At 45.3% G+C, this 16,514-nt stretch overlaps 1 long non-coding RNA gene across 1 annotated transcript; it reads right to left on the bottom strand.

The window, feature by feature from the left end:
- Positions 1-11,063: 11,063 nt before the first annotated feature.
- LOC141574132 (uncharacterized) lies at positions 11,064-13,445 on the bottom strand. Its single transcript, XR_012500821.1, has 3 exons — positions 13,200-13,445; positions 11,424-11,568; positions 11,064-11,264 (listed from the first exon to the last, which is right to left on the bottom strand). It is a non-coding gene; the product is annotated as an uncharacterized LOC141574132 (long non-coding RNA).
- Between the last annotated feature and the right edge of the window lie 3,069 nt (positions 13,446-16,514).

Below are 16,514 nucleotides of genomic sequence, written 5' to 3' on the forward strand. Positions count from 1 at the left end.
CTGTGGTATATGGAACTGTGTTGGGGGAACTATGAAAAGCTTGAACAAAAATTGGTGATTACAGCACTGCCCATAAATAAAGACCAGCTCAATGTTATGTCAATCCCTCCACAATGGAAGGGACAGGATGCAGAGGTAATAAACTGGTGAGTCACTCCAAAAGAATTTTTGCCTGACATTGAAATTTGTACCACTTTACAATATCTCTTTATATTTTAAAGCACTTCTTTCTCAAATAGACATAAACCTTGTCTTCACTCACCATTTCCAGAAGGGGGCAGAGGTGGTCAAGAGTCAAAGGGTTTCTTTACATGCAGAGTAGATGGAGGATTAAACGGGATCAAGTAGACAAGATTTTTCCTTTATAACATATGCACAACCATAAAATGAAACTATGAGGGGAGAGACTTAAAAAAATAGTCCAGAAAGTTAACAAAATAAGCCCTTGAAATAGGTTCTGTCACTAAAGCAGAGCTTTTCCCATAAGTTAAAATGAGGAGCATCAAGCTAAAAATAACTAAATTTGCTTTTCTTAAATATACATTCGGTGTCTTGAATACTGGAAAATATCAAATATCAACTTGAGAAGTGTATCAGGTCACTTGGTGACGTTTCAGTTGTGTGATGTACCTCAAACAATTCTATGGTTATCTGGGGTTACCCATCCAGTCTGGGCTCACCCTCTTCTCCAAAGCTACCAATAATTACGGCTTTTTATATACTGATCAGTTTGGTTTAAAAAAAGACCCAATCTCTCTAAAATTTCCCAGTTCTACCACTTTTTAAGCCACAATGAAACATGGGTCAGTCTACATAGTTAGCATGTACTAAGTGTGTTCTAAAGAGCACTCACTGGCAAAGGCTCTTGAGAAAAAGAACTCCGTGGCCAAGCAAGTGTGATAAAACTAGCCTTCTATATTCCCGCCTTAGAGATTCACAGCTCACACAACTATATTCAAGACTTTGAAAAGGTTTGAGCCAAGAGCCCTATCTGGCTTTGTTTAATTGCCATGAATTATCTGAAAAATATCTATCACAAGAAGAGAAATCTCATTAGCTGATTCTATGGTCTTCTGGAAAGCATTTCCAAGCACATTTTAAAGTTCTACCTGGCGTCCCCATCCCAAAGATCTCTGGCTCAATCACATGAAATCTGAAGCAGGGTTTTAATATCTGAGCTTTAACTTGAGGTTTTAATGCCCACTGCCCAGTGTTGCTCCTCTCTGGCCTCCAACATCTGCTTCCTGGCTCCTCCTCCTTCACTTGGCCTCCGGACTCCGGTACCTTCCCAGCCCTGTGATGTCATGTTTGGCAGGTCTGTGACAGATGCTTCCTGACATCCATCTGGGGCTTCTGGGCCCAAGCTCCCTGGATGGCACTTGCTCTTTATGGCCCAGGCTCATGTTAGTCATAGTTAGTGGGACCCTCATATAAAATCCAAGGTTGCATCTGGCAAGTGTCCAGGGAGAAGTGCAGGCTGAATGTCACAGCATTTCAGCCAAGGAACAGACCCCTGGGGGCTGGGAAGGGCAGGGGCAGCTTCACAGATGACTTGGCAACAGGACAGGCCTTGAAAGATGTTTCTAAAGGCAGAAATGGTGGCCCACAGTGAAGAGGAGAAAGGGTAGATGAGGACAGTTCAGATGGGAGAACAGAAACCCAGGTCAGGGATCAGGATATGTGAAGTGAATTTTAGACACAGGTGAGGCTGAAGTGGGAGACAGTGGGAGGTAAGATTAAAAGGTAAACACACACCAGATGTAAGGGCCCTAAGCCAGGCACATGAACTTGAATTTTATCCTAGAGATGAAGGAAAACCGTTGCAACTTTTTCAGAAGGAAAAGTGCACCTGCACCTGAAGTCATCGGAAGGAGAGTGATGGGGTGTCACTGCTGCTGCTTTGTCATCGTTGTGTCTGCTCCCTACGTATTAGTGGGAAAGAACAAGGATTTTTGAATCAGAATCCTCGATCTAGTCCCATCTATTATGGCTACTTAGGAGCCTGAGAAAGTGACTTAATCTCTCGGAACCTCAGTTTCCTCACGCACAAAATGATTCTGAAAGCCACCTCAGGTTGTGAGGCTTAAACAGTACGGTACTTGTCAGGTGACAGTGCTGTTGGAACAAAACACGACTGCAGACTTGCTTAGTAAAGCCGTGCACTTGGCAATCATTCTGACCTGCAGCTTTCCAGCAACGCTGGCTGCTCAGCTGCTTGTCTCTCGCGGGACCCCTGAGCCCACGCTGCCCACAACAGGGAGAACCATGCCTCTACCATATTTTACCTTCTTAACTAAGTTGCTGCTTTATTTTGGTTCCCGTGGAGGCCCTTATTTCTCTGTTGTCCTCATTAGCACTAGCATCTGCTATCAGCAACACACAGAGGCAGCCACCTGGACAGGCTCAGGGAGTATGACTTCTTGAAACCCAATCCACCCAATTACCTCCCTTGCAAAGAAGCCAGTCAGAGCGTCAGAAGGAGGTGAAACCCATTGACCCCAAGCCGGCAGTTTCTGCCTAGAGCTGGAAAACTAAAATTCCCTTTGTAGCTTCTCCCTTTTTTCTTTTTAGAGTTAGTTAATTGGGGGAGGGAATGCCTGGTGAGAATTCTTTGTGATGTCTCTTATCTGGACACTACCTGGGGCTCAAGGCACTGCAAATAAGTAAGAATAACCTCTTATGTGTACAAATTTGTTTTAAACCATAAGATATTCAGCAAATAGCTATCACTAGCCAGAGATGTATTTCTGTCCTTTGATGTACTGCTTTTCTCCCTACCCTCTCTCTACATGCTGGGATTTTATAAAATTAATGTTAACTTCCTCCCCTCCACCCAGACTCTCCTTCTGGACTGAAGGCCTCACTTTCTCCTCATGGGGTAGCTCCCTCATCTTGTGCCCATGTAGCCCCTTGTCTCTGACCTTGCCGGCTCCCCCTCGCCACAGGCACAACACCCACCGTGGCAGCCTGCTTGCTCAGTGGAGCTGTACCTGGACTTGGCTCCTGGGGCAAGACTTGAGTAGGCTGCTAACGGTCGACTCTCAGGATGCAGAGCCCGAGGACCCAGGGGGCCGACTGTATGTATCTGTGTATGTTTATAATACACATATATAATATATCCACATTTTGAATTTGACCTTTAGACTGAGGTGGCTCCAGCTGCTATTTTCATGAAATAAGGTGAGTGAGTCAGGTGATTCTAGTTTCAGGTGTATTTGTAATCTGCACTCCATATAGGGTGGCTGCCTCCCTACCAGGCATGCCAGGAAATGCAGGAGCCCTGAGAGTGATTTCTCTGGTTTCCCACCATGAGCTGACGTCTGCCTTCCATGGCTCACTGTGCTACCTGATTATCAGAGAGAGAGAACTAGCGGGAGCTCCTTTCCCAGCAGCTATAAAGTGCCAGCTAAGTGGCTTTATTTGCAAATTGCCAAATACAACCACTAGGTTGTTTCTACACAAGAATGCCTGCATAAACAAATCTTTAGACCCTCAGGATTCAAACAAGGTGAACTGATGAAAAAGTCCTGGGAGTGACAGATACAAACTACTATACACAAAATAGATTAGCAACAAGGATTTACTGTATAGCACAGGGAACTATATTTAATATCTTCTAATAACCTATAATGGAATATAATCTGGGAAAAAAGACTGAATCACTATGCTGTACACCTGAAACTAACACAATACTATAAATCAACTATACTTCAATTCTAAAAAAAATCTTTGGACAAGTTAACAGCTTCTTTTAAGTCAGAGCACTGTGCTCTGCCTTGCTTTGCTGAGCTCTGCCCAGAGCTGAGAGTTAAGACCTGGAAATTCCTGTCCTGATCTTGTTCCTTGAACTTTCAGCAAATATCTTCCCCCCCCATCTCAGCCTCTGTGGCCTTTTTTCTTTTTGCTTGTAAAACTTTGTCATGTCCAGGACGGATCAGAGGATCTTTACCCAGTTCTGGAAACTCTGAGACGAGTATTATGTTAACAGGAAGCTCCTTAAGGGAGGAGATGATCCCAAGGGAAACAGCCTAAAAACAAACAGAACTCATCTTTTACTTTCTCCCTACCCTGGGCACCTCCACTTTCTACCATTTGCTCCTGGTCTTTCAAGTTTCCAAATCTTACAAGAATTTCCCATGGGGAATGTTTTGGGCCTGAAAGAGATTCTCAAAACATCTAAGACCTTGAAACCAAAAGAGGCAGACTGCTTTCTGTATTTAAATTGAAATTTTTAAAATGACAAACCAAAACCAAAACCAGAAACAAAACCCTTCTTGCCTAGGAAGCAGTAACACGTTGAAAGTTTAATTGGCTATGAGGAGAATTTGACACCTCCAGTGCAAGGGGCAGGGCAGGCATAGCTGGGCTGTGGGTGAGCCTAGTCTTTAGCGGGCCCCTACCCTCCCTCAGCACCCACAGCCTCAGGTGGCCAGAGCACCTGCAGTCCATGTCCCCTTGCCCCACCAGCCTCCCGTCAATGCCCTGGGTTTCGTGAGAGAATATGTTCATGAAAACATATTCACAACACTTGTTAAGAATGTGTGGCTGCCACCATCCGGAGGGAACCCGTAGGGCAAGTGTGGGGACGATTGCAGTGGGGAGCAGGTCTGTCGGCACCAACAGCATTTGCTCACTTCGTGTCTTTGTGTCACATTCTGGTAAATTCTCACACTGCTTCAAACTTTTCATTATTATTATATTTGTCGTGGGGATCTGTGATCAGTAATCTTTGATATTACTACGACTCGCTGAAGGATAAGATGACAGCGTTTTTTAGCAAGAAGGTATTTTTAAATTAAGATATGTACATTGTTTTCAGACACAATGCTATTATTGCACACCTAATAGACTACAGTAGCGCATAACCATCACTTTTACAGGAAAGGAAAGCACAGGAAAACAACCAACCTGTGGCTCGCTTTACTGAGATGGTCTGGAACGGGACCCACAAGGTCTCCGAGGTACGCCTGTACCTGTTTTTGCAAAGTGAGAGAAACCTGAAGAGGATTTTTGCTTTTAAGAACAAAAGTGAAAAGTGAGAGTAGCATCGGTGCTTTATCTCAATTTATTTTGTGCGTCCATTTGTGAGATGTGTCCTGAGGTCATTGCTCCTTTGCTTTATGCCATTTGAGATTATGAAAGGTTTCATAGGAACACTCTACTTGCTGAGAGAGGGGGAGACCGCACCTCTCAAATCTCTCCACCTGGCGCACGGCTGCTGAGCTGTCCACAGGCAGGTGCACTGGGAGGCCCTGCCCCGAGGGAAACTCTCATTTCAGTAACTCACGTTCAACTGTGCCCTGCCTTTGCTTTTGTAAAGGGATTTACTAAAAAGGAACTTGGGCCCTTTGGCTTTAAATATCAAAGCAATGTTTCTCTCCTAAAAAATAAAATCTTTCTTTTGGCTCCTCTGAAAGTTACTGATAGACTACAGTGGGGAAAGCAGGGAAGGAGCAAGGGGAAGAGAAACCCTGGCACCAGCGCCTGGAAAACGGCTCTCCGTGGGTGGAAAATGTTCCAGTTGTTTCTCCCAGGCAAGACTTGAAGCAGAGAAATCACGAAGAAAAGCGCATGGAAAATCAGAGCAAAATATTTTTAGCTGGTTGACCTTTTAGTAAGACTAGTATCTCCTTTAAAAGGAAAAATTATCAAAAGAATGTTATGTTACTAATACTTGGAGGGAGGCAGGAGGTTGGGAGGATAAGCCAGAGGTAAAAATATCCAAGTTTGTGGTACATATTTTAGAGGCTTGAGTGCCCAGCAGCTCATCTTTCTGGGCCGGATGGTACCAGAGCTTCGCTCTTGCTAAAACTGCATCCCTTGCCTGTTGGAATGTGTCATTTCTTAACTCTCAAAATGTTCCCATACAGCTTCCTCCTTCCCTTCCTTCCTTCTCCTCCCTCCCTTCTTCCTTCCCTCCTTTCTTTCCTTTCTTCCTTCTCATTTTCCTCACTGCATCCAGGAAAAAGCAGCAGCTGGGAGCTGGTGAGGCTTCCAGTTAAGAGCACAGATTTCAGTCCTGTTGGCCTGAATCTGAGTCTGGACTCTGCTACCTACGCTATGAATGACCTTGGGCAAGTTACATACTTTCTCTGGGCCTCAGTTTCACCATCTGTGTGATGGGAAGAGTAATGGTGCCCGCCTTGCAGGGTAGTTGGGATGATTAAATGATAGGGCACGAAACACATGCCCTCTGTAAAACTGAGTTCTCGGGAGAAAGGCAGGAGCTTGGAGAAACCAAGTCTCAGGAGACCGTCTGCTGAGGTGAGTTGTATGTAGGGTAAGCCAGCCGCGAGGGCGCCCACCAGAGGAGGTGGAGCGAGCCACAACCCGCAGGAAGCACGCGGTCCTCCCGGCTCTTCTACCAGCCGCACCAAGGCTTTCCCTTTCCTCAGAAAGTCTCCCTGACGCCAGGGGCTGCTGGAAAGAAGTGACACCCCAGGGTCTGCTGTTATGTTAGGGGCTCTGTGGGGTCCAGACCTCCTGCATCTACTAACATTCTTTCCTATTTAACCAGAAGGAGATTTCCAAATCGTTTTCACCCCTGCCAAGACCCAGTCCCACCTCTGTCCTCCTCCTCCCTAATCCCCTCACTCTGCACATGACCTGGGCTCATCTGAGGGGCCTCCACTTCTCTCACCTGCCTGCTTTCCTCACCTATCCTTCCCTCCTTCCTGCCCCATCTTCCTCTCCAAGGCTCCCAACCGACTTTGAGTCCTCCTACAAACCCACTGACTTTCCTCTACCACCTGTGGCTTCTCTTTCCGGTCCCGTGACTGTCTCCCCATAGGTGATGAACAGCCTCCCATCTCTAGTCTCCTTGAGTGGAGATGCATCTACGCCCAGTTCTTCCTCGCAGCTGCCGGCACATCTCCCTCCTCCCTCCCAGGGCTCCCTCCCAGGACCTCCACCCGTGCACAGGTCCATCCTCCCTCTCTCGGACTCCTCCTACCCAGGCTTCCCGCGTGTCCAGGCCAAAACCCTCTTTCCCGGTCACTAGCCTCATGTTCCCTGCTCCACTGTAATATCCCCTTCTTGAAATCTCCTGTTTCCCCACCGCAGTGGTCCTTCTCTGTCTGGATTTTTCTCGGACACTTCAAGTCTTTGTGTTTCCTGTACTGTGTCCTCTTCTCCCTTCTTCCCCTCTCTACCTCCTCCTTTCTAGATGCACAGGTTCTCCAGGCCCACAGCCCATTTCTCCAGATACACTTTTTTTTCCTTTTCCTTTTTCTTTTTTTTTAACATTTTTTATTGATTTATAATCATTTTACAATGTTGTGTCAAATTCCAGTGTAGAGTACAATTTTTCAGTTATACATTAACATATATATATTTATCGTCACATTTTTTTCTTTGTGAGCTACCATAAGATCTTGTGTATATTTCCCTGTGCTTCCAGATACACTTTTGTCTCTTCTCTTCCTTTCTCTGACTTCATCTCTGAATAACGTGTAAATTGGCACTTTTAGGCCTCACCTCCCTCCCTTTCATCCTTCTTTCCTTCCTTTCTTCTTTCCTTCCTTCCCTCCTATTTCTTCTTTCTCTCCCGCCCTCCCTTCTAATTTGTTCAATAGCTATTCATTGAGACTCTTCAGGGAGCCAGCTTTTGTACCATAAAATTAAAACAGCAATTACAATAAAGCGTGGGAAGCGCTGGGCAGTGGGAGGGATAGGATACTGTGGGTGCACCCAGCAGGGGCACCAAATCAGAATGGGAGTGGGGAGGAGAGGAAAGGCGTTCCCAGAGGAAGCGCCTTTAGGAGAGGATGTGAAGATGGGGGGAGGAGCAGGTGGAGCCGGAAGGGTGGGGGCCGTGTTCTGGGCGGGGCTGGTGCCCTTGGGCCACCTCATCCTCCCTCACTCATTCTAGCAATCAGATCCCCACCTTCCCAGGCATCTTGTGACAGACACTTTGCACTGACAGGTTTCACACCGAACGTGTTACCTCGTCTCATTCTCTCCATGCTGCCGTCTCAGGTTTGCTCCCCTCTTCCGTTGGTTCCACCTTTGCAACGTCTGTCTCTCCTTCTCCTTCTGCCATTCCATCCAAAGTCCCTTGTTCTTTTAGCCCTTCTATCTTAGCTGGGACCTCCAATCTCTTCCTCATTGTTGTCCACATACTTCTGCTTTTAGATATTTTCCTGAAATATATTTGAATTGTACCACTCTCTTCCTCAAAAACTCTCAAATCACCGTAAAATAACATATCCAGCTCTGGCATCATGTACTTCTACCATTTGACTCCACCAAATATTGTAACTTCTGTCCCTCATGACTCATCTCCAGGGTAAGGTCCAGGCCAAGCCACGTGGCTGCCATGAGGGATCAGACATGCTCACTGCTTCTCTATCGCCAGAATTTGCATAAACAGTCTTCCCTCCTGGAATACCCTCTCTTCCATGGTCTTTTTAAAAATTATGGCAAAATATATATAACAAAATTTACTGTCGTAACCATTTTAAAGTGTAGAGTTTAGTGGCATTAAGTACATTCCCTTTTTGTCCAGCCATAACTACCATCTGTCCACAGAACTCTTTTTCACCTTCTGCACCTGGAACTCACACCCGTTAAGCACCAACTCCCCATCCCCCTTCCCCAGACCCTGGAAACCAGTCTTTTACTTTCTTTCTGCCTCCATTGACTACTCTAGGAACCTCATATAAGTGGAACTATGCAGTATTTGTCCTTTTGTGACTGGTTCGTTTCACCTAGCATAATATCCTCAAGTTTCTTTGCTTTCAGTTCTTTTACGTATATATCCAGAAGTGAGATGCTGGCTCATGTGGTAATTCTACTTTTTAATTTTTTGAGAAACAATCATATTGTTTTCCATAGTAACTATACCATTTTACATTCCCAAAAAAGAATGTACAAGGGTTCCAATGCCTCCACATCCTCTCTAACACTCCTTTCTATTTGCCTTTTCTTTCTTTTTTTGTTTTGACAGTAGCCATCCTAATGGGTGTGAAGTGCTTCCACAGTCTCCTTTCAAAACCTTTATATTCTTCAAAAATTAGTAGATGATTTTTGTATCTTTATTATGATAGGTGATAAAAACAAGAGATACCTATTAAAACAAATTCAAAGTTTCTCTTTAAAAAAAAGAAAGGAAGGAAGGAAACCACCAGGCCCTGGAGTGGCTGTGAGGCTGCCACGGCCCGTCCCCAAACCTTTCCCTACTCCCAAACGTCCTTAGCGTCGTCTGCTCTCACCTCCCCTACCAGCTGCACTCCTGGAAGTGGGGATGGCATCAGGCACCAGCCTAGCTGTTTACAGTATGTCCATTCCCACTGCTAAGTGCCTGTGCCTTACTGGTTTTTTGCTATTTAGGATATCAGTCCTGCCTGGGGGGGCTTTTGAAAGCAGTTCTTTGGCCCTTTTCCTGTTTGCCCATTTCTGTCCCCCTCTAACCTTAAAACAACCTAATTATAGGAGTAAGATCACTAAGTAGTTGAAACTAACTCCTGACTTATGCTCTCCTAAATGCACACTATGCCTTGCTTAACCTATTGATTCATTTCCTAGATTAAAAAAAAAAAAGTAAGAGTGAAGAATTAAGTAGTTAAAGAATGACTAGCTCTCTACCTCCAAAAGCCCCTTAGCAATCCTGCAGGCAGATCACGCAGCCAGGATAACATCTGAAGAGAGTCAGCTGGTCTGCACACAGTCGAGAAGGGTGCAGAACCCAACCTCCTGCCTCGATGATTCACTAAGATTCTTCCCCCCTTTTTTCCCTTTAAAAACTGTCATGCTGTGCACCAGAAATTAACACAACATTGTAAACAGACTATACATCAATAAAAAATTAAGTAAAATAACAATTGTCATGGCTGAGCAGAATCTTTGGAGATGGTCTCTGGACAGGAGTCTACCTTCTCCCCAGACTGCCAACTTTTCTGATTAAAGAAACTTTCCTTTCAACTGACACTTGCCTCTTGAATTATTAGCTTCTGTGCAGCGAGCAGAAGAACCTGAGTTTGGTAACACTTTCTCAAGGTGCTTCAAACTCACAGCAGTACAAGAGAGGAGGAATTCTGGAGCCATGAGAAACAGCTCCCTGACAGACTTTTTATTTGGCTCATTGAGTAAAACTCCCTTCAAGACCCTGCCCACAAGTCCCAGGTGAAGGAAATCTCACCCACCTCCCTCTTTCTGCTTCCCACTCCCAATGGAAGTCACTTCCTTATTTGTGCTCCCACAGCACTTTGGTTGGGTCTGTAATCACACATTGTTATTCATAAGCACTCTGCCCTTTATTGTAGTTATTTGTGTATAGTATTTATCTACATCACTGGAACAGTTGGTTTTTCACTCCCTTTAGTGATGGCTGAACTATCTTGCATGTAACAGGCATTAGATAAATGTTACTAAATTCAACTGCATCAGGACTATTGCTGTGGGAGGCCTTGGCCATATCACTGCTGCACTTACGTGAACATAGGTGCAGTGTTTAGCTACTCTGGGGGTGCCTATGTGAGTTCCAGTAGCAACAGCCAGTCAGCTAATGCTGTTTTTTCTGGTGCCAGAAGAGGCTGACTGTGACCCTCGGACAAACAAACTGTAATGTACAGTGACGGACCTGACCACGGAGGACACTGTGTCTGGAGTTGGACAGACTGTCTACACAAGACAGGTGATGGCTCAGCCTCAGGACGTCACTCAGGTAGCAAGGGACTGGCCTTATGGCTGAGATAGTGCTTTCTCCCAGGGCAGCTGTGCTGTGAGTGCCAGACGATTTAGAGGTTTTGATTGTAAGTTCTAGACCTTAAGCTTTTGATTGCCAAGAAAGTGGGAAGGAGGGAAAGATGTGGGAAGAGGAGGACAGGCGGTTCAGCGTTTGCGCTTCATTTGATTTGTCGTGATCAGAGTGGGTCAAGGCAGGAGAGCCCCAGCATCTTTCACCATCACATCCCTACACCTTCCTTGGCTTTTAACATTTCATCATGTCTATTTACAAGACTCTGTGGAAGAACACAACAGCATAAAAACTGATTTCTTCCTCTGAACCTAATGCAGTCAAATTTTATCAGCTTGCAGAGGTTTCCTTTTGGAATCATCTGTTAATCACTTTTATTTTAGGAACTTGGAATGGGTAACATAACTACAGAGGACCCATCAGAAGCCAAATAGGACTTCTAGATCCACACAAACCACCATCTCCCGGAATCCCGGGGCAGAACCTTCAGGAGTCTCATTTGGAGCCTTCCAGTCAAGAGTCAACGCCTGTTCTTGGCCTGGCTGCCCTGGGGGCGGGTGCAGGAGCCCTGGGAAATGAAGAAAACAGATTGCAACACCATTTGTCTTGTTTCTCCTAACACCTGCCTTTTTCCCACTCAAGTTCGGGCACTCCCGGGCACTGTTTGTTCTCATACAAAGGGAAAAATAGATGTGTTGTGAGTTCCCTGTGTGCCAGACTCGGTTACCTGATGTTGGGGTGGTTTGTTTTCTGGGCTGCCTAGAGCTGTACATGTTCCTTTCTGGAGTGTGTGCTCTGTACGGACATAAACAGCTAACTAGGCTCCAGCGAATCAATGTGTAGTTGAGTTTTTTTTCTTTGGAGCTACATTCCTGCAGAGATAAACACATAGAAAGACAGACATTATAAAGGAGGAAGGATGCCATGTCAGCATGAGCGCTCCGAAGAGAACAAAAGGGTTATCGTGTGCAGAGGCTGAAAATAGAATATAATGCAATCAGAGCTGGGGAAAGAGTGGAGTCCTCCCAGTGAGTAATCTGCAAAGAAATCCTGAACCTCCCAGGAAAACAAACGCGGGTAGAGTTGGTGTGAAAGTGAAACTTGAAAATCCACGTCGAGTAATGTCATTGGATGGAGAGGAGAGAAGTCAGTTTCTGCTCTGAGCAAGGCACCCTGAACTTGGGCAAAGGGCTTATTGGGAAGCTACCCTGGTTGAAGGCCGTGGAGCTGGGCTGGTGGGAGGGTGAGGTAGGCCTCTGACATGAGCCATGCTAACTGTTCAGACAGAAAGATGATGGCAGAGCTGCTGCGATGTGCATGTGTCTAAAACAAGCTATGGTATCTTAATTTTACATTTAAGATCCTTTTTAAAAAGCAGATGCTCCCCCCTCACCTACTTCAGATTTTTGGCAAGCTTGCCAGAACCCAGTGAACCAAAGTGGGCTCTCCCTGGCCCTTATCCTGTGCAGTATCTGTATTCCCTTGCAGATCAAGCAGCTAATGAAAACCTGCTGAAGCAAGGTCAGGTCTCAGTTTTGACTGCATTTCAATGGGTAGTTAACCTTGGAGTTAATGACTCTGCACCCGTGGTCAGTTCCTCCCCCGGTAGGCACTTCCCTCCACACTCCTGGAATTCAAATACATCTTGTTTACAGGCCACTGGATGATTTAAGATCCAGTTGGCCACCTGCCCTGTCAGGACAGAGGCTGCCACTGAACTGCACTGAGAACTATCAGCTGTGAGCGCAGCCAGCCAGCTGGGTAAAAAAAAAGGGGGAAAGGAAGCAGCCTTTTAAGAACCCTCAGCCTCTGACTAAAGTAAGAATTAAGCCATTGGGCCTACAGGAGGGTCTTGGGTCCGCTGCGAACTTTTCCAAACAAAAGTCCTCATCTAGATACTCAAGCTCAGAACCGCATCATCAGTTGTCGGGGTTGAATGTCAAGATCAAAGTGGTTTAAATTTTAAACACCTCTCATCTACCCACGTCCACTTAACGTTCACTTTCAAGGTGGAAAGTGCCCTGCAACAGGAAGTGGGACTGCCTCATTCTGATCTTGCCTTGAAAGCCAAAAATGACCCTCCTCCTCAAATTCAATTCCAAATTTAATTCCAAGCTATCTCTGCCTATAAATAAACTTGTATTGCCTTTTGTTGCTATTGATGGGGATGGTGATTAATGATTTAATTAATTCTCATTCTTAAGATTACTGTCTTAAAGACATAAAATACATATAGTCTGTTCTGTCCCACTCAGAAATGCCAAAGGAAGCCCTCCAGTGTATCTTTGTAGCATGAAACGAATCCACATCCACAACCCCACAGAGGTACATCTTATTTAGGGAACCCAAAGGTAGTTTAAGGATCTCACTGGCCTTATTAAAACAGACAACCTAAGGAGTGGAGAGAAGAAGGACTAGATAAGGTAGTTTGCATCAGTTCTGGCCTTGTCAGGTGGGCAAATGGAATGGGGATTTAGTAAATTGTATGGAATTAAGGTCTTACCCCAAAGGCATCCTGTCTTGCTCCCCGTGGACCCAGTCTCATGATCTGGCTCCCGCCCTTGAGTCCTGAGGTTCCCTAAGGCCTCCATCCCTACATTACAGTCTACAGATGGAGCTGCAAAATTCGTAGTGTTGATTTTGGAGATGATCTGAATGCTGCCAGAAAAGGCTTGCTGAAAGCACTGCAGAACTAACTTGTGCTTTGTGGAAACCGGAACACGTAAGCAGAGCAAAGCCAGCTCTCACCCAGCTCTCTCCCCAGGTTGCTCAGCTGGGTTTTTGAACTCGAGCTCACCCTCCTCTATCTCTCCTTGATCCAAGTCCAGAATCCCTTTCACACCAGTCACGCTGCCAGCATTGTCAGAAGGTTTGATGTGGTGAGAATTCCTGCCCCTAGAATGGACCGAGAAATCCACAGAATCTCAGAAAAAGAGAGCATGGGAAGCCTATGAAGAGTCTTTCTGTGCAGCCTGTGTCCTACAAGCAGACTCCCTGGAAACTTTTGGTCCCTCCAGATAAGTGGCTTCAAAGCTATCTGAAAGTGGGGACCCCACAGGCTTTGTGGGGGCTCATTTCTGTGGTTTGTTACAGGTGGTCTCAGTTTCTTCCATTGATCCTATTAAAATCTATCCTGTTTGACCTGCACCCTCTCTGACACCTCTTTTGTCCAATCTTAATTATGTGTCTGTGAGTTTGAGCCACCTAGCCTCCGGTAAGTACTTCTACCCAAATACCTACCTAGTCTTCCATTTAGATGCACACTGACCAGAAGTATTCATTGGTTCTGTGTGAATACCTGATGCTTTTGAATTTTGGACATGAGACAGATTCATTTATTCATTCAAAAATTAATTTTGAGTGTTTAGTGTATGCCAATCACTGTTCTGTGTACTTGGGATACATAAAGGAACAACAAAAACTGCTGTCTTGAAAGCTTACATTATAAGAGAGGAAGGGGAGTGTGGAAGACAGATGGTAAACAATAAACAATAAATTGCAGGGCATATTAGAAGTTATAAATACTGTAGAAAAAAATAGAATAGGTAAAGGGACATCTGGTGTGCAGGTGGAGTGGGGAAGGGAAGACTGTAATAAAATTTTCAAGTGCAACTTTACTGAACGAGTGAGAAAAATGACAAACGAGTGGTTCTATTCCTTCTTATGAAGAACTGGTCTTGCCAATTAAGAAGTATTGGGATACTGATATATATATATATATCATATATCACTATCTGCAGAATTATGTTTTATTTTCTGCAAATAAGTATATTTATAAAATAATCTTCAGAATGTAATTATATAGTGTATATGTACACACACACACACATATAAAATCATATGTACACTACAATTTAATTTAAAAATATGTACTTTCAAGGAGTTTTGATATCTCTTTCAAGTCAGGCTGATTATACAGGAAATTTCCCAAAGAGTCTCTTTGTTTATTCAGGAAGAACCTTCTAACCTGACCAGTTTACATCTCCTGGTAACATGAACCACAGAAGCATCTCCTGCCTTTTGACCCTGCCCTGCTGATCAGGCTTACAGCCGCTTCACACTGGCCTTCAGCCCAAGATGGCTATTGGGAGCAGAAGGGATTCCGGACAACAGAGCTGGCACAGTAAGCGGAGACTCAGGCTCACCTTAAAGGAGGAATGACACTGGGGGGCACGGCCACTGCTAACGCATTTCTCATTCCTGCTCTGAAACCCCAGTCGGGACTCCAGTTTCTGGTTTCTTTGAAAGTACATGGTGCACAAATAAGCAAATGGGGGATGTGGAATGTCCAGTCATTGTTTGAGGATTTTCTGGAATTTGGAGCATTGTGATTTTTGTTGTTTAGAAAAAGCTTCAGCTGCCTGTTTATCATACAGCTCAGGCTCATGAATAACTTCCTGGGGGACTGGCCCACATTCTTGGTCCTATTGGCGTCTCTTGCCCAGCAAGGCTCACTCAGGGCGTCCTCCCAACATCCTGTCTGAGAATGACCTTCTTTTCTCCGTTTACTAAGCTCTGAGTCCTTATTGAAATGACCTCCTGCACAGGAAGGCCTGCTGTGGCGCCTGGCAAGAGAAAACAGCCTTGGTTTCTAGGAAGTTACACACACACACATACACACACACTCACTCACTCACTCACTGGAAGTCTTGTTCAGAAAAGGCGAAATGTTTATGTTCCTCCACAGGCTTGATACGGAAAAACCAGCAGACATTCCAGCAACGTGCAGAACAGAGGTAAAGGCAGGCACAGCGAACACAGCTGGAAACCAGAGAGCACGACAGGCCACGTCCAGGGGCACAGCAGCTTGAGTGACCATACCGCGTGGATGTGAGCACCCAGATGAAGCCGAAGGTGTGTGTGTCTGTGGCAATACTCAGGCTTAAATCCTACTCTACGAAAGCCTACAAAACCTTTGGCATTTAAGAGAAAAATAAGCATGGAATTTATCTTAACATCTAGAAAGAATTATGCTTCTGCCAAATGTGTTCTAAAGCAGTGGGGCTTTTTTCACTTTTCTAAGTGGTGCCAGTGAGAGCAAGGGAACCCCAAAGAAAGGGGCAGGCATGTCCTTCAAACTCTTCCTAGGTCTTCAGTAAGACCTGCTCAAATATGACAAAGAACTTTAAGGAGCCATCTCACTCTGGTCAGATGATACCAATTTAGAAATAAGACCTTTATAAATATCATGTACAAGACACTCATTTCATAAGGACTCTGATGGCAAAGGAGTTCAGTGATTTGCCCCTGCTCATCCCACTGGGTAAAGCACGGTTTGTAATGCAGAATCGTGATTCTCACCACAGAATCGTGTTCCATGTGCCCGCATTCCCTCTCTCTGTGGCCTGGTGATGTGGGCTAGCGGGTGAGCACTGCAGCTGTCCAAAGGGATCCACACTTGGTTTAACCCACACCTGGCTGTTGCCATTTGGAAATCCTTAATCACGTTATCTTTGAATTCGTATTTGTAAATGAAGTCCGATGGGCTGGCAGAGCATGCATGTGATCTGAATTGTTACAAGTGGCACGAGTGTCCCCTGCTCCTTGCTGCCCATTCTGGGGTAGCGTTTGTGAGGCCCCATGAGCCCAGAATTCCACAGGACCCGTGATGTGACAGAATTCAAGGAAGACTCCAAGCAGATACAAGGGAAGCACATCTATGACTAAGGTGGGGATGGGAAAGGAGGAGGGGGACTGACAGTCCCAGGAGGGCACCCTTTCCATTGGAAGCAGAACATGCTTGGCACGCAGAAAGAAGGCATGTGTTTCCTAAGAAACACAAATGACTGGTACCCCATCATGTCCTTTCTTACTCTCA

This window comes from Camelus bactrianus, chromosome 20 (genome assembly GCF_048773025.1).
Source record: "Camelus bactrianus isolate YW-2024 breed Bactrian camel chromosome 20, ASM4877302v1, whole genome shotgun sequence".
Classification (NCBI taxonomy): Eukaryota; Metazoa; Chordata; class Mammalia; order Artiodactyla; family Camelidae; genus Camelus; species Camelus bactrianus.